Source organism: Pinus tabuliformis, chromosome 7, assembly GCF_031772625.1.
Source record: "Pinus tabuliformis cultivar Carrire ecotype Pingquan chromosome 7, CPIR1, whole genome shotgun sequence".
Lineage (NCBI taxonomy): Eukaryota > Viridiplantae > Streptophyta > Pinopsida > Pinales > Pinaceae > Pinus > Pinus tabuliformis.
This window is the reverse complement of record NC_142293.1, coordinates 378,519,393-378,544,853: the sequence shown is the minus strand read 5'-3', so window position 1 is coordinate 378,544,853 and position 25,461 is coordinate 378,519,393.

The window sequence follows — 25,461 nt, the reverse complement described above, 5'->3', positions numbered from 1 at the left end:
GATGGTGTTTGGGCTGGTAAAGTGCCATGTACCTAGTCTATGATTAATGTTGGATATGTGTCGGAGGTGTTAGATCGTGCTAAAATTGAAGAAGTGTTTATTTTGCGTCCCTTTTGGAATTTTGTTGGTTCATGTAGTATGCAGACAAGGATTAATGGTGGACCTAGCTAATATCGAGGTTATAATTAATTTGGAGGTGCCAAGAAGTGTTAAACAGCTACGTGCAACACTGGATCATACTGGTTATTACCAAAAGTTCATCAAGAGTTATGCTCAAATTACTGCGCCGATGGAAAAACTATTGAAGAAGGATGCTACATTGTGTTGGAATGAGGAATGTCATCAGAGTCTAGATGTGCTAAAGGAGAAAATGGTCACCAAGCAGATCCTAATATTCCTAGATTAGAAGAAGGAATTTCATGTTCACGTGGATGCGTCATGCATTATGCTAGGGGTAGTGCTGACATAGACCGGTGAAGGAGAATTCGATCACCTGATCGCCTTTTCAAGCAATAAGTTGTCAAAGGCTAAAAATAACTACTCAACAACAGAGCGCGAAGGGTTCGATGTGGTGTACGTGCTCCAGAAGTTCAGGCATTACTTGCTAAGCGGACACTTTAAGATGTATACAGACCATTCTACATTAAAGTACCTAGTCAACAAGCCTGTGTTGGGGGGGGAATATGCAGATGGCTGCTGCTGTTTCAAGAGTATGATTTCAAAGTCATTGTGAAGTGAGGGCGTTTGAATGCGAGGCTAGATCATCTGTCATGCATTGAAATTGGAGAGGAGCCTACTAATTTAGAGGAAGGACTACCTAATGCGCAGCTCTTTGCGATGCGCATGGCAAATAATCATTTTGTAGATATCAACAACTTCCTGACTACAAGAATGGCTCCAGAAGGATACACAAGTCAAAAGAAGAAGGAATTGGTGGTGTGTGTGACAAATTTACTGTTATTGTAGGTCACTTGTATAAAATGGGATTGGACGAAATACTGTGATGATGTGTGCCTGACTTTGAATGTAGTAGTATCCTAGCTGAAGCTCATTGAGGAGCTGTGGGAGGCCATTATACAGGAAAGGAAACAAGGCAGAAGATTTTATGCACTGGGTTGTGGTGGCCGACATTGCATAAGGATTCCAAAGCATATTGTAGGGAGTGCGATGCATGCTAGAGAATGGGCAGGCCATCACAGAGGGATGAGCTACCTTTGAATCTGCAAGTGTCATTGCGCCCATTTGAGAAATGGGCAATTGATTTTGTAGGACTGATTCAGCCTCCAGGAAAGAAGATGGGTGCGTGGTATGTCATCACAATGAATGAGTATTTTACCAGATGGGTGGAGGCGCAGGCTGTGAAAGACTATACATGGGAAACTGCAGCAAAGTTCCTATTCAAGTATGTGCTGACTAGGTTTGGTTGCCTTAAGATTTTGATGAGTGATCGTGGTTTGCACTTCCTCAATGAAACGGTCAATGCGTTGACAAAATAATTCCAAGTTTATCATCAAAAAAGTACGCCTTATCATCCTCAAGCCAACAGGACGGTGGAAGCCTTTAATAAGATATTGGAAAACATGCTGGCAAAAGTTTGCAATGCACAGTGGAACGATTGGGATGTGTGCATACCAGCGGCGCTATGGGCTTATAGAACTACTTGTAAAAACATGACTGGACAGGCACCTTTCAGGCTGGTCTATAGCATACAAGCTGTCATGCTGACGAAATATATTGTGCCTAGTCTACACATAACGGTGTTCACAGGAATGGCAGACTGGGGAGCCTTGGAAGAATGGCTCACGCAACTGACAGAGTTGGAGGAAGACTGATTCTTGGCTATATTCCATTAACAAGTTCATAAGGAGCGTGAAAAGGCATGGCACAAAAGGCATGGCACGATTGACACATCAAACTACACACCTTCAAGGTAAATGATTTAGTTTTATTATATGACAACAAGTTCGATAAATTTCCACAAAAATTTCAGATGCATTGGCTAGGGTCGTATATTATCAAGGAGATTACCGAGTGTAGACCAGTTCAGCTTGTGAAATTGAATGGAGATCCATTTCCTGGAAAGGTAAATGGAACCTAATTGAAGCCATACACTGGGGATCAGGCTAGATGACTATATGACGGTAGCATAGTCTTAGCGCTCCAGGCAGCTGCAAGGAGGCGGGGGACTATAAATTGCACTGCCCAAGTTGTAGAGTTGCGCGATGAGGGGTATGCACAGAATAGAAGGGTGTCACAGTATCAGTAGACGCACGAAGGTTGCTACGCTACAGGATGAGAGGTTGCACAACGTAGCCAGAAAGTAATCCTTACTGTCACTGTTCATGATTTGACTGCCAGAAAATGGTTAAGAGGAGCAGGCGGCTGACATTTAAGGCATTTAAGGCTGAAATCAAGAGTGAAATCTTTGGAGATATGCTGCCAATCTCACATTTATGGACGGATTTTGGGGGGAATGGTCAAATTTGAATTCGAAATTGCCTATAAATTACAGATGGCCATCCAACGAGAAACACTTTGCATTCTGAGAATTTTTGTGTTGTGCTATCTATTGTGCATGAACCGTGAGTTATTTGAGGACTTGATTGCTAGTTTTGTGTTTGAAAGGTTACCTGAGGAAACCCAGAACCTTATTAACAACTTCATGTCTGTACCAACTGAGACTGCTAGTACTGGGGGCATTGTCTCCTTTGAGGGAGCTTCCCTTGAGGTTGTGAGTATGGAGGTTCCAGTAGTAGTGCGTAAGGCGTAGAGGTCACATAGGCCGAAGCCTACACTGACAAGAGAGGTCCCCAAAATGAAGAAAGATAAACAAAATAAGATGTTGTTAGTGCATGAGTCACCAAGGAAACATGCAGCTACATAGACGTAGTGGAAAGAAAATCAAATTGTGCAAGAGAAAGGCAAAGTGGTAGACCTGGAGGCCGACGAGGGCACAGAAGACATAGATGTTGAGGGGGTAGACCCTATTTCGAAGCTAGCAGAGTACATCCCTCTGCGGAAAGGAAAGGTGAAGGTCCTGAAGGACCCAGATGAGGGACAGTTCCTCCTGAACACACGCCTGTTGCAAGAAAAAATCACTTTTAAAGGTCCACGCTTAGCGCGCGTCCCACATCTGAAACTTGAAGATTAGGATTTGGGAGACGTTGAGCAGTTTCTCCACCTGGTTATGGATACCTTCATGAAGTGAGTATTCTACAACGAGTCTGGTGTCACTGCGTTGGAGCTGGTGGAATGGATTTGTGGGGTAAAGAAGGTAGGGTTGTTGAACCTACTATGGGTGCCTCAATACTACTGCGCCCCTATAAATTTGACAGTCATTAGGTAGTTGTTGTGACTTGTGCATGAAAGGTGCTTGTGGTTGAGTGAGCCCAAACTGATCACTGATATGTTGATCCATAGGATCACATTGTTACCTCACTTTGGGTTTAATCCTACGAAGGCATTTGGCGGAAAGGCGAGTGAGCACGACCTCGCCGAGAAGATGAAGGACAAGTTCAAACTTGTCAAGAAAGCGCACAGGTATTTTATTTCTAGAATTACTAACCCCACAGTGAAGGTGGCCACCCAAATTTTGGTTGGAAAAGTGATGAGGAAGTGCCACACGGATGAGGTTCTGGCACCACTGGTTTCATTAGCGGTTCAGTGTGTGAAGGGCATATAGTTCAACTGGGCATGCTACCTATGCAGCAAGTTCCTTGCAAACTACAGAGAGGCACAGGACCAATGTAAAACTTTCCATTACTCCTGGATATTACTTTAAATTGTGTTTGTCACATGGGAGTTTCCAGAGGATAGCGTCTTTCCTTCGATTCAGACAGGTTTGCTAAAAGTAGTGAAGTATTCTTCTCTATGGGCCACAAAGGACACTGCGTAGGTTCGGGAAACTAAAGCTTTTTGGGTATTAATGGAGATGAGCATTCATATGGCCATCAACCGAAAGCTGCAATTGTTGCCAACCATTTTTGAGTAGTTTTCTAGATACGTGGAGTTCAAAGCAGACTTCCACCGTGTGTACATCCGAGCGCTGAAGGATTCGAACCAAAAGTGGTATGATCTCCCCTACTTTGCTATGGATGATGCCATCGTAGAGGTCCTCAAGCGATGGCCAGCTGATTGGCACACACCATCAGATTTGGCCACCGAGACTAGCAAGTCCGTAGAGAAGCAAAAGAAGGAAGTGACCCAACTGAAGGTGCAGCAGTTGGCAAAAAAGAGGAAGAAGGAGACTGAGGAGAATGCCCGCATAGAAGCAGATCACACCACAAAGGAGCAAGTAAAGCAGGAAGAGCGTGAATTTGACAGAAGTCAGAAATCTCCTTCGCCCTAGATGGAGGAGGAATAACAGTCAAGGAAGGACAGCGAAGATCTGAGTAGCACTCCTTTTCACATAAAGCGACATAGAGAACAAGAAAAGGAGGGACATATAAAGAAGAACAAAGCCTCCAAATCATCGCTAGATCTAATCACCTTGACAGAGGTTGACTATGACGATATTGGAGATAAGGTAAGGGATACGATAGTGGAACTGTTGCAGCAATTTGAGCAGTAGTAGAAGAAGGCACTAAGTTCCATATAGACGGGTATGTGCGAGTTGCAAATCCAAACAACTAGACTACAAGTAGGCGTAGGGCAGAGTAGCATGACATCAACTAGCTTGGCATCAGGGACCACTCAAGCAGTAGAGTTGGTTCGATCCTCAGATCTCCAGGTAGTCGTGCTACCGGATGGGGCTCTGAGCATAGAGGCAGAAGATGACAAGGCTACTGTCAATGCTTTAGAGAATATTGGTTTCAACTTGGCTGTGCTCCCCAGTGAATTCCTTCACATGCTGCAAGCAAGTATGATTACAGAGCTTCAGGCCTGAGAGCAGAGCGTGCTAAACATGATCAGCGAGCATAAAGTCAACAATAAATAGATATTTGTTGAGAAGACAACCACTCTAGAAGCATGGAAGAAGGTTTAGGAGAAGAATGAGCGAACCATAGCAGTAGTAGCTAAAGTGTGCAGAACTGTTCCAGAACTGTATATCCCAGAAAAAGCACCGGTGGACGCCAAGATTAGGAAGCTCGCTACAGGTGTGCGCAATGCAAGGATAGAGATGGCCAAGGTTCAGTTTGAACTGAACCTTAAAATCACAGAGCTTGAGTTGAAGTCACAGCCTTCAACTCCACCAGAGGTCAGAGAATAGCGTGAGGAAGTTGTAAAAGATGTAGTCATGATAGTAGATGCCGCGGTAGTAGATTGTACCACACTCTTTGAGCAGTCTATGGAGGTTGTTACGACTCTGCAGGAGGATCCTAACCTACAGAGGTTGAACATAGAGGCCCAGGAATTGCAGTAGCAATATGACAAAGCAAGAGCGACGACACGCACTGTCATTATATCACAATGACTGGCTAAGATGCATGAGGCAAAGAAGTTGCTCGAACAGGTGGAGGCAGCACAATGAAAAGAGGCGGTCCTCAAGGCCAGATTGGGGCCTTGGCTGGATGAGGCCTATGTCATCTTTGCCACCATTGAAGAGAAGCTGGCAGGCCTACAACGAACATAGCAAAAGGTAAAAGAAGACAGTGTAGGGCCAGCAACAGAGCAGTTGGATGAGCAGCTCAAGTAGGCAGCCACGTAAAGTGCGGTTGAAGTAGCAGTGGAACAAGTCGAGCTGGAAGGTATCCACAATAAGATCTCCATGCCAAAAGAGTGACTCAGGTGTGAGTCACGATATTTTTGTTGGGGGCCTGTTGGGATAGGGTCCCCTAAGGGTCAATTTTGGGGCAAAAGCCCAAGTTTTGGGGCAGAAAGCCCAAGTTTTTGTTATGTAAAGTGTAAAGTCTCCGCAAGTTGTGGTCATGGAGTGCATAGATAGTAAGTGTCATAAAGGGATTTTCCCTTCTTTTATGTAAGTTGTGTCGGCTTGTATAGACCTACCCATGGTCCGCGGACCATGGGATTGTATAAAAAGGAGAGTCTTAGAGAGTCTAAGTAGTAGATAGTTGATGTTGATGAATGTAATGGGTCATTAGAAGTGAAGAGTGAAGAGTCTTAGAGTAGAAGAGAGGCTCTGCAGCTGTGTGCGCAAAGGCCTAGAGTAGAGTCTATAGCTGAGTGCACAGGGTAGTCTCGAGTCTGTAAGCAAATCTGAAGTATCAATAAAGAGATTATTCTAGAAATATCTATGTTTTTCCTATTTACTTCTGTTATGAATGAATGCGACTATGTTATGATGAATATTGGGTTTATGATTTAATATTGTATTGATGCGCGATTCTACATGGTTTACCTTGTTATATGAATGCAAGTAATAATATTTGTTTATGCGAAGAATATCTTAATGCATGTTAAAGATATCAGACACTTAAGATGATATGGGTAATAATAGACTTAGGAGTAATTACAGAGGCGCGTAAGTGGTGGATTTACCTATTTAGGGTCCGCGAAAGATAGTCATAGACCTTCGCGAAGGTCTAGAGGCTGGTAAAAGGACGTTATATCGATAAGCCTTAAGGGCTTATCAATCTGCGCGAAGGTAGATAAAGGGTATAAAAACAACATCACAACCATCTCTGGGTGCGTAAACTTGGTTCTAGCATCCCCCCATACTGATTCAGGTGAGACTTCAATCCACACTCTGTCGATTGATGCCGAAAGGGCCAGTAGTGTAGGAATTTGTTTGGCAAACTTAACTATGAACCTGGGTCAGGACCCACCAAGACAACAAGAAACTTTCAGTTAAAAGGCTTAAAACATCAGTGGGGCCCAGGGGTAGGATGTCTGAGTGGCTAACATGTCTCCTAGGGATGTTGTTGCTTATGTGGATGGGTTTGTTGATGTGTTATGACTATTCCATTTCCTTAAGGTTACCAAGGAGATTGAATCCCTTATAGTAACCTCTCTCATCACATGTTTACCTCAACTGGTTGGTTTCTTGAGTGGACTTGGGAGGAGGGGGTGTTACAGTTTCAAGCCAGTGTACTCAGATGCCATGGAGGCTAGAGTCTACCTCCATCCGAACACCATCATACTGTTTGGGGATATCATCACGTAGTAAAAAGCTCGGCACTACTATGTCATTGAGAAACATTAAGTGGAAGTTGTTGAGCTAGAGTTTCCCCAAACTCAAGATTAACTGTTTTATCTTATTACATTGTCTAGTTGGCTCTACCCAACTTTGTATTATATCGGTACGAGTGTAAATTGTAATATTACTTTGTAGTTAATTTGTAAGTGGAATTCCAAGTGTCAATATTGGAATGTGAAGAGTCACAATGTAATGTAATGAGTCATTTTGCAAATAAGTTGAAGAGTCATGAGGGAATTCTAAAAGTCACAAAGGGGAGTTAAAGAGTCACCCCCCTCTTGTTATAAATAGACCCTCATAACTCATGTAAATGTATTTTTTGGGATCCAAGATTTTGGCTAGGCTTAGGCTTAGAATTAGGAGCTTGGGAGTTTGTGAGAGTTTTTTAGCCAATTTAGTGTCCTAAATTGCTTGCATAAATTATCAACCGAGGTTTGTAAGATGATGAAGTGTAGTGCACTATATGTGCTTAGTTAACCTTTCTTACTTCATTGTTTTGTATTTTATATTGTTTTGGGGGTTTATGTTCTTTGATTCCTAATGATGTACAATCTGAATTATGAGAAACTTAAGTGAATCTAATGGATATTCTTTTTTAAAATAAGAAAAATGTTCCTAAGTTAATCTAACTTCCTAAAGGTGAACCAAGAGCTGAAACTATTCAAAACCTAATTTAAAGAAAGGAAAAATAGAGCATCTATCCTATCTCATCATTAATCCTAAGTCATGAATCTATTTCTTAAAATTAAGGATGAAGTTGTAATGCATGTTGAAATAAATACAGAGAATGAAATCCACTGAAGTACTTCTAGTTACTCTAACCTTCAATTTTGAAAGATAGCCTTCTTGAGATGGGATACCAACAACTTTCTATACTTTATGATCTAGAGAATTAAATGAAACATGCAGAAGGTAACTGATTGATTTCAACCATTGTGTGAAGTGGATGTTTAACCATTTAGTTTAGGATGAGTATCAACTTGAAATGGTGTTCAAAAACATTCATTAACACAGTGGATTGACAAATTTGTCCTAGGAAATAAATAACAAAACAATGAGTAAGCTAGACAATAGTGCATTCTTATTATTTCAACCTTACTCTGTTTAGAAACAAAATCATTTCCTTTCATGAAATGCGTTGGAATAACAAGAATGCACAATTGAATTTTAACATTATGCTATTGATCAAAACTAAAATAAATCAACCTAAGTTAGAAAAAATTTCTAAAAGCAAAGTAATGAAATTAAAACTAAACAGAAAACAAATGGAAAGAAAACCTCCTTCAGTGCAGGGGCCCTCTGCAACTGACTGGGTTGAGCTGCTAACTAATTAAAAATGCTCTCTTAAACGATCATTGGTCAACACATGACTTATATTATAGAAAAGAACGAAGTCCAAAATACAGAGCTGAAAGTCTGAACTTAATACATAAAATTCTTTGAACCCCCCTCGGTTCTATACAACCAGTATTTAAAAGGAAATAATCATAACTGTCTTTGAGGAAAATTAGCTACAGGTGGCTTATACGTATTACAACAGAATTGTGTAAATGTCTGATCATCTACAGGTGGGTTAAATTTGAGCGAGATGTTTACAACAGAACTGTTAACACAGGTGGTTGATCCGAGTTAATGCTTGCAATAGAACTGTTAGATTTATTGATTAGGCACGAAAAAGAAGATGAAGAGTCCTACTGCTTCCGGGTATCATAAGTTTGACTCCACCTTTGACTAAAAACTTGAACTTGCTTCCTTGTCGATCTAGGCTGGGTGAATAGGATAGAATCCATGTGGAGACGATTCTAGAGATGCCCATGTGGCCATATTCTTCATTTGACACCTGGAACCTGCTAGACCATGGAAGTAGCTACGGAATACATGGTTAGCTGCAGAATAGGTTGCGTTCTGTAGCTAATTTGCAAAAAATTATTCAAATAGCAAAAACATAAAAATATAACATGTCAATCATTTAATGCCTTCCTTAAGACAAAACCTATCATTTATCATTGATTGGGATCTGTAATTTTATGGAAAAGTAAGGGAAAAAGGTAAGAAAAGTTGTCAAGGAGAGGGTAATTTTGAGGTTCAACATACCCCCACTGCAAAATCATTGCATGTCCTCATGCAATTTGTCAAAAATATGAATTCCTTTTTCCTATTGCATTTGCTCAGACACCTCTGCTAGCACATCTAATTTTCTTCTTTTGTTCTTCCTTGAGGTGACTGTCATCCTGGGCTTTTTCATAAGAAGCTTGTACTTGAGATTGATGATTGTTCTGTTCAAAATCTTATTCTTCCTTTTCAATTTTCTGTTCTTCTTGTACCACAGTCCTAAATGCAGAATAGTATTGTCATGAATTGCTTTGTCCAGTTTATTTTGTTCCTTCAAGGTTTCATTCTCCTGTATGATATGTCTGTTCAATATCTCTAATTCATGAATTTCCTATTTGAGAGCACCAATTAGAGGTTCTTGTGGATTGACATAAGGCTTTGGATCCATTGAGGCACTTTTCTTCTCCAGTGATTCTATATAGTCATATATTTGTTGCTACACTAGGTCTATGCGTGGAGATCTTCTGTTGGGTCTGCCTTTGAAATAATGTTCAGGAGAATTTTGAGGACTGTGTGTAGAGGAAATGTTATCAGGAGATGGTACTGGGGTTTCTTATTCTAAAATTATGAACTCTGTTCCCTTTGATGATGTCTTCTTTACCATACCTTGGAGTCTAGAGCTCCATCTAAGTGGTAGAGGACTTATATTCTCCTCCTTTGTACCCTTTTTCTCCTTTCTTATCTTTTCTCTTCTCTTGATTTGTTTCCTAATCTCTGTCAATTCTTCAGAGATTAATTTCTCATCATCTTTTTGTAATGAAGATTTAGGTTTGCTTCCAGTAGTTTCACCAGCTTTATTTTTCATCTTCCATTTTTGCTTGATTTGCTTCCTGATCTCTGTCAGTTTTTTAGAGATTATCTCTTCATCATTTTTCTGTGTTGAGGACTCAAGTTTTCTTTGAATGGTTATATTGGTCTTCTTTCTCCTACTCCTTCTGAAATTACCTTCTTCAGGTGACTCTGGTGCCTCTTGGAAATGGTTTCTTATTAGAAAATTTTCCTAGGTATCTCCTATGCTTTTCAAATGAAACTCAATTAGTATTTTTACCAACCCATGATGGTACATGGTTTTGTCTATGAATTCTATTTTCTTCTGCAAATTTGAAGCCATCCTTCTTAAACTGTTTATCGAGAAGAAAGGAAGATTGATTTCTCCATTTTCTAGAAAATTCATCAATAAACATATATGGTAGACATACATGCACCTGAATCTTTCCTCACAGGTGATAAATTTCTGTAATATCAAAAGCATGCTTCTCCATTTACTTTTAAGAGCTGAAATAGGAATTCCTTTTCTAAACACAGAGACATCCATACCTGGATTCCTGAGGATTAATTTATATTATTCACTATGGAATTCTTTGTTTTTGAACCATCTTTCACCATGTCTTGGAAGTTCTGTAGCCTCTGTTATGAAGGATCCTGTTACTGCAAACTTAATGTCCCCAATTTCTACTTTTATACCATCAAAACTCTAGCAAAATATTTTGTGATCTCTTTACGAAAACCATCAAATTTTTCAGTGAAGTTGAGCCATCCAGCCTGCTGGAGCATTTCCTTGAGTTGTGGGTATCCTTCCATATATTTTTCTCCTACTGGCTCTATCCTGACAATGAGTCGCATGTCTTCTGCTTCGAAAAATTTCTTAACCTTCAGAATTGCTCTCTTGGTCTATGAAATGGATTGATTACGAGTATGGTGAAAAGGAACTTATGGGTTTGCATGGAATAAGTAGATGGTGAGGGTTTGGAGAGACGTTAACAAGTTGGTCACATCGTAGCCATTACCGTTAACAATCATTGATGGAGTTATTATGGACCGTTAGGCATAGAGTATGGAGGGCGTGGTAGAGATGTGGTATGATGAAGTTATTATGGACCGTTAGGCATACATTATGGAGGGCATGGTGGATATGCAATACGATAGAGATAGAAATCAAATGAAATGATGATTTGTTAAGGAGACATACGATTATCCATATTATACATGCCTTATGTTTTTAACTTGCTATTTGAAATAAATTTTTCATTTTACCTTTAGAACTTAACCTTTCTGTTTGATGATTCTTTTGGTGTTGATCCGTAGGTACCTTTTAGCATGTTTGGTCTCCAAAACTAGATTCTCCAATTTCCTGCATTCTTGATTTATTGGTGAGTTGTACAATTATGCCAGAGCTGATAAATAGGTTGTAGTTGCTGTTACACTAAAATTTGTCACCATGACTATTTGCAGTTAGTATGGATCCATCAACTGTCATACTATCCTCCTTGGCAAGCCTCATACCTCTGCTCTCCATGTCAAACTTCAAGAAAGAGAGAAAGTCATTAAAAATCTATATATCTCTGGGTACGCAGTTTCTCTTAGCCTTACCTGCGTGTACGCACTCCAAGTTCACAATACCTGCGTACTTGTACGCTCTGTATGTAAAGAAATGGGTGCGTACTCCTGTAAAGGTCAAAAGGCGCAAGTTTCACTCCAAAAAAGTTACTTGTGGTCATTTCTACAGCCTTCTAGAAGCTTGTTTGACGTGTATGAAGCGCCTCCAGATGGTTCATGTATCCCTACCAAAGAGGAACTTATCCCATCAAGAAGGGAGCTATCCCATCCAAAGAGGGGCTTATCCCATTGATGGTGGACCTGAATAACTTCCTCTAAAGCATTATAAATACAGGCATTGGGCCAAAGGGAGGGAGGTTGAAAGCTGAACATTCCTAAGGGTAGATGCTGCTGGAATTAGGACTCCCTTGTAAAGCTTGAGAGGAGAGATTCCCATCCTTTCCTAGCCTTATTTGAGAGTGGGTGAGCTGATCAAAGTAAAGGAAAACTCTTGCTGGACCCTAGGAGGGACTTGCACAACACCAAGGCTCAGGTTGTAATGGTTCCTTTTGTTACCTTTTAATGCAAATGAACTTATTTTTCTCAACAGATTGTTATTCATGGTTTGTTTCATATACTCCTTGGTCTGTATGATGGATATGTATTGTTTTATGAGTTTATCAGGTGCTATTTAATCTTTTGGCTTGTTAGTGAATGTAGGTTTCGAAGAGAAGGAGGAGCTCAGCCGGATCGGCGAGGCTGGACTACTACAAAGCATTGGACTAAAGGTATGTTAAAGATTCCTTGATTACTTGTATTTGCAATGCATGTTTAGAGAAAGGTAGGATTTATTTGTCTTGTTTGTCACTAGAAAGCTTTTTCTTCTAGGGAGGTCGGTTGTGTCCGCACTGTCGACTCTTTCCGCATGACAAAATGGCGACTCCGCTGGGAACTCCATTGATGTGAATGTTTTTTCCTTTGTATGAACTTTTGATCTGAGAAAAGTCTTTTGTTTTCTGGTTTTTGGCTGTCTGACTGTGTATTTGGGTGGGCTAGCTTAGGGTTAAATTAGATTTTAGTTTTTCTTTGTTTTGCTAGAAGTACGCAGCCTCTGAGTTGAGCACAGTGCGTACCTGTACGCACTGTCGCTTTGTGCACAGAGCGTACCCGCACCTGTGCAAACAGGTCGCCTGCGTACCCCTGTCAAAACTAAGAAAATTTCAATTTTCTTCTTTTTTGCCTTTTACTTTTTGTTTTTAATTTGTTTTTCTGCCCAGATCCACTGGTTTTCTGCCATAAATCTTCACCTAAGCTTGTTTCGTCAGTGTCGAGGGTTTTAGTGAAATTCATAGGGTTTTTGCCTTAGGGTTTGATTTTTAACTGGTTCTGTAGTGACTTTGGCGTTAGAGGTTGTCAAACTTTGGATCTCCTTGGTTTTGTTCAGTCCTCTTAGGAGTCGGGCCTGTCATAGAATTCACCCTTGTGAGAGACCTACCTTTGTGTCTTCTCTTTGCGAATCTCGGAAAAGTTTGTTGTTTGAACTTTGAATTTTATTCTTGAGAAAAGAACAAAAAATTTTGGTTTTTGTTTTGACTGGTTTTTGGTTCTGCATTAACTAGTCCTTATTTACATTTTGACTGAGTAAAACATCCAGGAATCATCTTTAGTAAGCTTTTGACTCGTTAGATTTACCTTTAGGTGCTTTTCTCTTAGATTTGCTTTTAAGTAAATTTGAGTTGATTTGATTGCCATAGCTTTTTTAACTTTGATTTTTGTTAAAGTAAGTTTTACATGCTTTATTAATTAGAAAAAATACAAAAATATCTTTTGAAGGAAAATTTGCTTTGGTAGCATTTGTGTCTTTGAAAGAAAAAAGGAATTTTCGTGAAGTGATTAGTGGTCATGTCTCGTATGTTTTGAAAAGATAAAGAGTTTGTTTCTTTGTTTTCATTACCAAGAAAGTTGTTTTTATATCAAGTTTGCATTCTCCAACTCTCTTAGCTAGGGAATTCATTGAAAAAGAAAAAATTGGTATAAATCATCCTAAGTGCATATTTTTAGTGGATTTCGGTCGAGTCTACACACCATCAGTTTCATCTCCACTACCTTTTGTCTTAAAGAAAGCCATAAAATTAATGCTTAAAGTAAAATCAACTTAGTAACTTTTTATTTACTAGGGCTCTGAAACACCAATATAGATCAGGCTAGAGTCTTGGAGTAGGAGAGTAATTAACTCTCCAAGACAGCAAAACCAAACAAGTAGCTCATCTTGTGGTAAGATAAATCCAACTGTTTCATTTGTACTTTGGGAAAGCTCCTCTTAAAGGAGAAGCATGAGCTCGTGTCCGAACCAGTGAGGGGATCAATCCTCCCTCGTTGGGAACGACGCCAGACACGCACGTATTACAAACGGTAAACCTCGGATTAACCATTTTCGAGGAGCCAGGGGTCACTTGTCGGTAAACCTTGGATTATTGTCAAGGAGCCGGCAAGGGGATTGAGCTTGATACTCTACCCTTGCGTGCTGTTGGAGTGTAGACTATTCCCCCAGGTTCATTTGTTGTTGTTGGTAACCTTAGTGACCATTATCTTTAGGATTCTACCGAGGTGACGGTGGAGGGAAGATCCCACTGTACCTGGAGCAGACTTTGGCTAGACTCACTTGGATTTTCCGGGGGGTTCACTTCACTCGAAACGGTTAAAGTGGAGGAACTTGTGCCGGTCTATTCATTAAGCAGGTTGTCGGGGTAACTGTTCCACCCTCCACTTCTATACTGAATTCGGCGATGTTCGGCTTCATCACCAACTAGTGTTTTCGGTCCGGAAGGCTACTGTTTGTGTATGGTTTGACGCCCTAGATTCTTTAGGCATGTGATTCAAATTTGTTTGGTTCTTTAGAGACTTTAGGTGGTTTGTTTTGAGATTTCACTTTTTTTGCGTGTGCAGTAGTTAAAAGTTTTTTAACTGTGGCGGAATTACCGAGACAATCCCGTAGACTTCGGGGCAAGTCTCCTGAGATTGTTACCGTGGCCGATTTGTTGAGGAAGTCCCGTAGACTTCGGGGTGAACCTCCTCAAGGCATCCCGAGTCATTACGAAGGTTTAAAGGTCCTTGTAACTCCTAGTGGCAGTAAAGTAAGTTCACCTGAAGAAGGAGAATCGTCGTTGGTAGTCCATCCAGATTACCAAGGTCTAGAAACAGGTTATAATCCCGAAGTAGTTGCAGTTTCCGAGCTTGCTGGTAGTTTTTCATCTACTAGTGATATAGGCGAAGAACCTGAAGTATCTGAACCTATTACTCCAACTTCTAGTGCACCTGATTCACCTAGGGTAGAAAGAGTCATTACCAAAAATCTTCCTGCTGGTTTGATAGCTATTGAAGAACTTGCTCCAGAGGAAGAAATAGGCGTATCTATCCTTGAAGATCAACCCACTATTGATCTAAGGGAGCGTGAATCTATCTTTTATAGTCCTCCTAGAAGTACTACTTGGTACCTTTCGTTAACCAATTATTTAGACAACTCAGGGATAAGTTTTTCTCCACCTCGAACTGCTTTTCCACCTGGAGGTATTTATTCTCCTGTCTATATGTCTGGTCAGTCGTCTGTGTTCACTCAATCTGCTGAATCTTTCTTGTACGGCAGTCCTTCTGTTCCCTCCGGGTATCAGTCACTTTCTGGTACCTTTGCGGGAGCATCTCCTCAACCCATTGAACATGGGTTATTAGCTGGAAACAATGGTAATAAACGGTTGGGTGTAGGGGACATTTACATGATGTCAGGTTCAGTTCCCGGTTCTCAACCTCAAGGTGGTCAATTACTGCCTAGGGGGCAGCCTCAATTAACGCCTGGGGGGCAACCTCAAGGTACACAAATTGCGTCTGGGGGGCAACCTCAAGGACAGTATGTACCCATAGTACAATACATTCCTCAAGGTCAACCCCAGCCTTAATAGGTACCCCAGGGTCAACCTCAATATCAGTATTTACCTCAAGGGTATCAACCTCAAGGTCAAGGTCAACCCCAGTATCAGTATTTACCTCAAGGTTATCAACCTCAAGGTCAATACTCGAGTCAAGGTTATCAACCACCTCAAGGTCAATCATATGTTCAAGGTACGGGAACTGTGCCTTTCAGTTATCAATCCTATCCTCAATCCGGTTATGGATCTCAATATCCTCAACCTGTCATGGGTCAATACCCCGGAATGAACATAGTGTGGGATCCATCGCAAGTTCAACAGGTATTGTAGCCAAGTATACAGTTGTCATCTCAAGCTGGACAACCTTTAGTTGCTGGTCCATCCCAGCAACCGGTCCAGTCTAATGTTCAAACTTCTGTAACTTCGGTAGTTACTCAGCCGCCAATTGCACCTAGTACTCCATCTCAAACGGCTGCTGCAACTACCGCAACATCTGCTCCTTCCACCACACTTGCTTCTGGAGTATCGACAGCTCCGGTTTCTACTGTCTCTGCAACTACTCCTCAGACATCTTTACCATTGTTTGGATCTACGATTAAAACTATGGTTCAGATGCTTGTAGGACAGCCTGGTTTAAGTACAGTTGTCACTAGTCAACCACAATTCGCTTATCAACCGTACCAGGGACAGTACCAATACGGGCCTGCTGTCCAACAGCCGGTTTACCAGTATCAACCGTATCCTGGGTACACTTATCAACAACCTCAGCAACCCCAGTACGGTCCGGTTAATCCTGGTTTTCCAGGAGGATATAATATCCCGAATGCGATTCCTATTCCAAGTTATCCTGGATATCCTCCTCCTGGGACTGGTCTTGTGACCCAGAGTTTTAGGGATCCTAATCGGCAGTTACCGTTTATCGCAACTTTGGATTTACCAGACTTATCGCGCCTAACGAACGATCCAATACAATATCTTCCGTTCTGGCCGCCAATGCCAAATAAGTTGCCCAGCGATATACCCAAGTTCGAAGGTAAGTCTGGAGAGGATCCGTCCAATCATGTGATGACTTACCACCTCTGGTGTGCTTCAAATTCCATCTCGGATGATTCGATCCGCTTACGTCTTTTCCAGCGTACGCTCATTGGTCTCGCGGCCAAGTGGTACATTGAGTTACCACGGACCTCTTTTTACAATTTTAGTCAGTTAGCTACCTCGTTCCTAACTCATTTTCAGTTGCCGATCAGATATGATAACGGCATGGAGCTACTAACTTCACTAAAACAGTCGACGTCCACTTATATTTTCTAATCATATCCATGAATGGAGACGTCGACGGCGATTAGTGAAAGTTTTTATTCCGGACCAAATCTTAGCTGAATGGTTTGTTAAATCATTATTACCGAAGATTACTGAAGATGTAGCTAAGGCCGGAGTAGTTACTGAAGAGCAAGTAATTGCTCAAGCGTAGTACCTTGACTTAGTTTACACTCAGTTAGGTACGTTACATGAAAAGATCCCAGATCTTCCAAAGTCAAATCAAATCGCTGCTGCTCCTTCGGGATCTCATGCTGCTGATGGCATGATTGGTTCAGTCAATACTAAAAGCAAGAAGAAATCTTCAAAGAATTCTTCGCCCATTATAACCTTACCAGATTCCCCGACAGGAGAGTCTTCTCCTGAAATTTCCGGCGATATTCACGCTGTAGAGTCATCTACGGCTAAATCAAAAAATGGTGGGAAGACGAAGGGTAAGAAGAAGGGTAAAGCAGACAAGACTCCAAAGGAGAAAACAGAAAAGTCGGAAACCAATGACGAAAAGTGCAAACCTCGATATCCTTGTCTAATTTTGGAAGAGGATCATTTTACAAGAGATTGCCCCCATCGGGCCGAGGTTGTGAAAATCGTCAAAGGTTCCTCATTTCCTGCTGTTTTGAAAGATCCATTTCCAAAGCAGGAGAGTAAGATGATAGGTTCTTCCTCGAGTGCCACTGAAGAACCCATATTGATGATGTCTCATGTAAGGATTGCGACTCGATCTCACGATTATGGTAGTAAAAGTCCTATTGATGGATCGAAAGAAGCAGAATCTTCTCATTCAAATCCATCAACCTCAGCTCCCGGTTCCGAACCACTACAGATCGAGAAACCTAACCCTGACTTAGTAATAAAACCGCCCGCCAAGGGTGTACTTCGAAGGTCTGCTTTCAGTCCACATGCGAGAGCGCCCCGAATTACAACATTGTTGAGGATTTAGTTGTTTCACCCTCAGCAATGTCGGCTTTAGAAGTGCTGCAATCATGCCTAGCACAGCGAAAATTACTTTTGTCGGCTATAGGAGTTGTTGACGTTCAGGACCCGAACCTGATAATCTTTGATTTAGAAAATAGTACACCGCGTCTCCCTCATCAAATGGCTTTCCAGATTCCAGTGATAGTAAAAAACAGGCCTATTCATCGGACTGTAATTGATGAGGGAGCTTCCATGTGTATTATGTCGATTCAGTGTTGGAGATTGCTTGGTTCTCCTTCACTGAACCAATCCCCGACAATTCTTAAGGCCTTTGATGGCCGTGGGTTCCATCCGTTTGGCATTTTGCAGGATTTGCCTATAGGGGTTGAAGGAAAAACCGTTAGTCTAGATGTGGAGGTGGTTGATGCCCCTCTAGACTACAACCTTCTTTTGGGTCGAAGTTGGTCTTACGCTATGATAGTGGTCATTTCATCGGTCTTCAGAGTCATAAAGTTTCCACATAATGGCAAGATCGTAACAATAGACCAGCTGGCTTATTTTTCATCCCACCCAGCCTCTTCAGAGAGTATCCAGCATGTCGGTAAAACGACTATCCCTTATAAGGATGTTGGCGTAGGATTAGTTAAAGATTCCGGTTTACTGGGAACTTTTCCTTTTCCTCCAATCAACGCAGACCCTTCATTCGAATTCATTCATATGATTACTTCAGACACTATTATTTACGATGATCCTTGGATTGTCCCATCTGAATCTGAGATAGACTCATTCGGTGATGCAATGCCTTTGAGTCCATATGAAATTGCCTATGAAGCTGTGCAGTCTTTTTCCGACCCAAGTTCAACCCAAATCGACCAAATGAATGTGGTCCGTGAGGAATCCCTTTTCGCGTCAACCTCAGAGTTAATAACGTTTCCCGAAGTTGTGTCATCTGATGAACAACTTTGTGAAATCTTGTGTGTAGACGATTTACCATGGGAAGATCTCCATCATAGATCTTCGTTTTTACCGGAGGATGATCGTTTTGAAAACGATTTCTCATCAATTTTCACAGCTGAATATGTCAAAGATGCTCAGAGTCCAATGAAACATCTTGATTCAGAGCTAAATTTGGGAAACGTTTCTCGCACTATTCCCATTGACATTTCAGTGAAGCCTGGAATTGTTGAACACATTCATATAGGTGCCTCGTGTTCAGATGATGAAATTCAAACATACAAGGTCCTATTTCAAGAATTCCACGACGTGTTTGCCTGGTCCTATGAGGAAATGCCAGGAATTGATCCCTCCATTGTTGTTCATGAGATAAAGACTTACCCGGACGCTAAACCTGTTCGGCAACGTCTGCGTCAGATACACCCTCAGAAAGCGGCTGCAATTAAAGCAAAAGTTGAGAAGCTGTTGAAAGTAGGTTTCATTTATCCGATCCCGTTAACGGATTGGGTATCGAATATTGTTCCAGTTAACAAAAAGCAGGGAACAATAAGAATATGTATCGACTATAGGGATATCAATCGTGCTTGTCCCAAGGACAACTATCCCACACCCTATATCGATCAAATAATTGATGATTGTGCCGGCAGTGAAATATTTTCCTTTATGGACGGTTTTTCCGGTTACAACCAAATCAATATTCTACCTGCCGATCAACCAAAAACGGCTTTCATTTGTCCATGGGGGACATTTGCTTATTGCAAATTACCTTTTGGGCTTAAGAATGCCGGAGCCACTTTCCAAAGGGCAATGTCTTATGCATTTCATGACATCAAACACATTGTGCAACCGTATCTCGATGATTTGCCCGCTCACTCCTTACGTCGAGTCGATCACCTTGTCCATTTACGAGCAATTTTTATGAGGTGTAGGCATTATCGTATACGGTTGAACCCACACAAATGTGTCTTCTGCATCGAAGTGGGACGATTGCTGGGATTTGTAGTTTCAAAAGCCGGCATTCGCGTCGATCCCTCGAAGGTCGAAGCTATCATCAAATTGCCTCCTCCTTCGAGTCTGCGCCAACTCCAAAGTTTGCAAGGGAAAGCAAACTTTTTACGCCGATTCATTCCTAACTACACCGAGATTACCAAGGGTTTTACACAGTTGTTGAAACAAAATGCTCAATTCTCTTGGGATGAGATAGCTCAGAAATCTTTTGATGCGCTAAAGCACGCGTTGACCCATGCACCGTTGTTGCATCCTCCCAACTACAACCAGGATTACTTTTTGTACCTCGCCGCCGCTAATTCCACCATTGGAATGGTCTTAGTACAGGAAGATGAATTCGAAATGGAACATGTGATATATTATCTTAGTAGGACGTTAAATCCCACTGAGCTAAAATATTCGCATGTGGAAAAATTGGCCCTGGCAGCTCTTCAGGCTGTCCAGCGTTTTCGTCATTACATTCTTCTCCGTAAAACTACAGTCATTTCGGATTGCAACCCTATGATTTACATTTTGACTAAAAAATTGCTAGGGGGCAAGTACTCTAAATGGATTGTTATCTTGCAAGAGTTCGACTTCGAGTTTGAAAAATCCAAGTCTAAGAAATCTTTAGTTTTTGCGGAATTGATGTGTGATTTCCCGCGTGCTGACACGGAAACTGTGGCAGAGGAACCCATTGCGGACGAATCTCTGTTTCTCATCAGCACTTTAGATCCGTGGTATGGGGATATAATTGTCTATCTCCAAACCCAATCCTTTCGGCCCGAAGCTTCAAAGTCGGAACGCCAAAAAATTCGATTCCAGTCCCAACAGTACAAAATTATTGGAGATACTCTTTATCGTCGTGGGGCAGATTTGGTTTTTCGCCGTTGTTTAACTCATGAAGAGGCAGAAAGGGTTATGAATGACTGTCATTCTGGAGTGTGTGGCGGTCATATGTCTGGGTATGCCACAGCTCAGAAGGTGTTGCGTGCTGGCTACTTCTGGCCGTCCATGTTTAAAGATTGTATCATTGCGGTCCGAAAATGCCACAACTGTAAAGTGTTTGATCGCAAGATGCGCGCACCACCTGCTCCTCTCCACCCTATAATTGCCATTGGTCCTTTCGCTAAATGGGGTATCGACTTTATTACATGTAACCCTCACTCGGCCGGGGGCATGCGTATATCATCCTTGCGGTTGATTATTTTACTAAGTGGGCTGAGGCGATGCCTACATTCGAGACAGATGGCAAGACAGCTGCGATTTTCGTATTGAATCATATTATTGCTAGGTTTGGTGTCCCACAAGCGATAATCACTGACCATGGGTGCCATTTTCGAAACATTATGATGACAGAACTTACAAGCCAGCTTGGTTTGCGTCATGATAGTTATACTCCTTATTATCCCCAAGAAAACGGCTTGGTTGAGTCCATCAACAAAGTTCTAGTTATCATGATCCGACGAATCATTGGTATCCATCGGTCGAATTGGCACAACATGTTATTTTCAGCGCTTTGGGCATACCGAACCTCAGTGAAAACATCAACAGGGTTCACTCCTTTCCAACTAGTTTATGGTTTGGAAGCAGTGTTGCCCATTGAATGCGAAATCCCATCACTTCAAATGGATATCGAATTACTTCCAGCTACTTCCGAAGAGGAGAAGCGTCTATTATACTTAGCTAAATTAGATGAGACTCGACGTGACGCTGCATTGGCAATCGAGACTCACGCAAAAATAATGAAAGCTTAGTATGATCGCAACGTGACCGCTCATAATTTTTCGGAAGGAGACCTAGTGCTATTATATGATCAAGCTAACGATAAATTAGGTGCTGGAAAATTCGTTCCTATGTGGCATGGGCCCTACATTGTTAAGCGAAAGCTAGCAAAAGGGGCTTATGAGCTGGTAGATTTTGATGGGGACTCTTTGGGTAAGCCCAGAAATGGACTTTACCTAAAGAGGTATTATGCTTAAATGATGGGTATGGAGATTTAGTTAAGGTTAGTTTTTCTTTCTAGCTGGTGTGTTTGTTAGTTTAGACAGTGTGCTTAGCTTAGAAAGTGTGTTTTCGTCGTTATTCTGGCTTATCTTGGTTTTACTCTTGATATTGCAGATGTCGACGCCTCTCCAAACGTACATTGGATTTGCTGATGGTGCTTGTCGTAGTACACGAAATATCTCTTCCACAGATTGGGTTATCTATTCGCCCTCTGACGAGTTAGTTTCTATGCATGGGGTGAGCCTCGGTCAAATAACAAACAACATTGCATAATACAGTGCAGTGATTGAGTTATTATCTGATTCTATTTCATTCGGGATTCAGAGTTTGATAGTGAGGTTAGATTCTGAACTCGTTGTATTACAGCTTAATAGAGTATATGCCATTAGAAATCCAGTGTTATTAAGGTTATTTTTGAGAGTGCGCCTCTTGGAACGTGAATTTGATTACATTGAATATCAGCATATTCCAAGGTCATTAAATACATTAGCAGATGCAATTGCTTCTCGAATATTAGACAGACATTTGCGATAATCATAAATGTAAATTCAAAAACATTTCATCATACATGTTTAACAAGATAAGCCGGTAATAATGATATATATATAGATAGGAGTGTGTCAAAAATATACATCGTCTTCGATCATAGGTTGAAAAACACCTTATGATCGGCAAAAATGATAAGTACAAAAAACCAAAAATGTCACATGTGTCTACAAAAAGTGACTAGCCAATCACTGGTGGTGCTCTCTATACGAGACCACTGCCCGCGCTACCCTACACAGGAACCTCCTGAAAGGTCCTGGGACTGCGACCACATAGCGCTGAAGTCGGATAGGAATATCATCTATAGTCGTCTCCGGTATGTCTGCCGTGAGACGCTCTAGGTCCTATTCCAGCTCGGCTAAGGTCTCTGCGGCCGCATCCTGTGGGGCTAGTGCTGGTGCAACTGGTACTCTTCCCTCGAATGGCCGGAGATTGGCCGGACGCTGTGGACCTACATCTGCATTTTGAAATTTGTCACTGTCAGTTTTGAGACGATATAAAAACAAAAAAAAAGTAAATAATTTAAAAACTTGTGAAAAATGAAGTACCTCTGTCATCCCATTGTTCTCCCTGTGGAAGAACCATGTCTGGATCACCGCGAAAATCTACTCCGGCATAAGGAAAGTCCTGAATCGCAAAGACCTGGTCCTCCAACTAGTGAAAGTAACCCGCAGGAAATCGAACAACTCCCGCTCCCTCATCAGGATGCCGGGCCATCACCGCAACCCATCGCATCAACTTTGGCTCCCGAGGAGGCCCAGCTGGAACAGTGAGATGCTGTGGGATCAGCATCGGAACCCTCTCTAGGGCAAAGCTCACAACTAGAGGCCCATACCCAAAGGTATTTAATTGCCCGTTCTTTGCCCTAGTCAGTTGGCCCTTCATATTGGCCAACACAGCGTCACACCAATTGAAAATGGTGCCTCGGTAGCAATCTATCGCCATCCGCATTTGGGACCCGGTGGCAATATGCAAGGCAGCTGCGCCGCAGAGTCTGGTAACTGTAAAGGCAATTACCATAAGTTCAGGCAGGGATATGTATTTGATTTCTATCCCTTTCTCCTGGTTTTGATTGTTGCACCACTCTAGTCGGAGGCTAGCAAGGGATTGGCCACCCGGCCTAGTCCCGGACAGAGTCAGTTGCTCGCCCCTATTAGGCAAACCAGTGAGAAAATATATGTCAGAGGGCTCTATCTCGAGCTGGTGCCCTCCGATGTAGAAGCATTGATCCTGAACGTTCCACCTTTCAACCAGCCATTCTAAGAATCGCACTTAGGCCCTCATGCCAGGTATGGCCCAGTATTTGTAGAGGCCGCATGCCTTCAAAGCATCAATGGAGGGTTGATGATCTATTGCAGCCAAATCGACATCTTTGTGTTCTCTTTCGCGCCAATCAAGCATGGTGGGCAATCTACACACCAAAAAACATTCATTAGAATTCATCAAATAAAAAATTGATGGTTTAGTTTTGAGATTTAGGGTTTTGAATTCACTTTGCGCGGAGTACGCACCCCGCGTTCAGAAAACAGAGTGTGGGGACGCAGCTGTTCTGAAGGTAGGCTGCGTACTCCGGCCATTTTCCCATTAACGAAAATGTCGGGGTACGCAGGTCGCCCATGGGGCACCTGCGTACCCCGAAAGGCGAATCCTAAAACCCCAAAGCCCTCAAAAAATCAAGCTAGGGCTTAAAATGAAATTCTAAACAGATGAAAACAAAGAGGAGGATGTTGTGAAATACCTGAAAGAGACGACACTCGATTCCGACGATCGGATTCTCCGCAAAGTCCACGGGAAGTTTCTTGCCAAAAGCCCTTTTCTCTCCCTCAACAGTAAAATGGTAAAAATGACATGGTAAAAGGTCTTTTTATAGGTTTTTTGGATAAATGAATGCTAATTTTGTTTATTTTTTACCATGGAAGGATATTTCTCAATGCATTTTTGCTTATCTTAAACAGGTATGAGTAATGTGTCGTTTTTGTGCAGGACATTAGGACTTTCAAGGAAAATTATCATTTTTCACGAACCAAAACATCAGAGTCATCTTTTAAGCCCTTTTCTGACTCCTAAAACATGAAAATATTGCTGAGCGTTTCTTTTACACTCGTTAAAACAAAATTAAAAGACGGTCCCCTTATAGCCCTTTTCTAACCATAAAAACAGGGAAAGATTGCCAGTTTTTTGTCGTTTCAAACTCGATACTAGAAATAAAACGACGTGTCCCTGATCGCTTTTTACTTTTCAGGTCAGAGACACTAATCATGAAAGTACTCCTTGGTCGCAAGACTAAGCGATTCTCTCAGGTATTATTTTATACTTTTTCGGGCTTGGGAGACACAACTTTACGAAAAAGTTCAACCTGGAGTCTTCTTTAGTTTTTTCAAACTCTCTAAAAATGAAAAACACTGAGTTTCTCCTATACTGGACTCGTTAAAGTTTCACAGTAAAGGACCTGTTCAATTACAAACAGGAACGGACCACTCCTTCTTAGGGTTCGAATCAAAACTAAGTTGGACTCATTCGAAGGATGAGCTTATAATCAAGCATATGTTATCCTCCTCAAGCTTGTAAAAAATAAAGAGGTACTTGCCAGAAATGGTGGGGGAAAAGAGAGAAAAATAAGCCCATTTGTTATCCTTTGTCTCAGAAGAAGCCTTATTACCACTCTTGAACACGACACTTTTCATTCACCTGGGTTGGGAAATCCTTTGCTTCACAGTTGATCAAACCACATTGAAAGTCTTTAGCCAGGTATTAACTTTGGGTCAAATGTCACCGAGCCATCTGTCATGTCGTTATGTGTTCAAGAGGTCTCTGAAATAAACATTCATCTGCAAAATACTCGTCATCCATTTTTGACCATCCCTGAGTCAGTCCTTACAGCTACATTTCTTCAACTTGATCTATGATTTTGTGTTGTGGGCTTGCCTGCAACGGGTCGCTTTCTATCGACATCAGCACATTATCTAGAAAGATGACCTAGGAATCGTCAGTACCTTGAAGTCTGCATGCATCAATGGCAGGTTTCTCGCCTTTGACGACAGTTTACATCATTGACTTTCGATCGAAGGATTCTGTGAAATGTTAGACTTCAACTCATTCATTCACATCTCATGGATTGTACTGGGTACTTTGAGAACCATTGACATCACTGGTGGTCTCTCTCACGCTTGTTAAAAGTTTACATCATTGACTGGTAATCAAGTGGTTTCTACCATGTTCGACATCAACTCATTTATTCACATGGATAGAATCGTACCTGTTCGGGAAGTAGAAATGAAGACCCTGGATCTA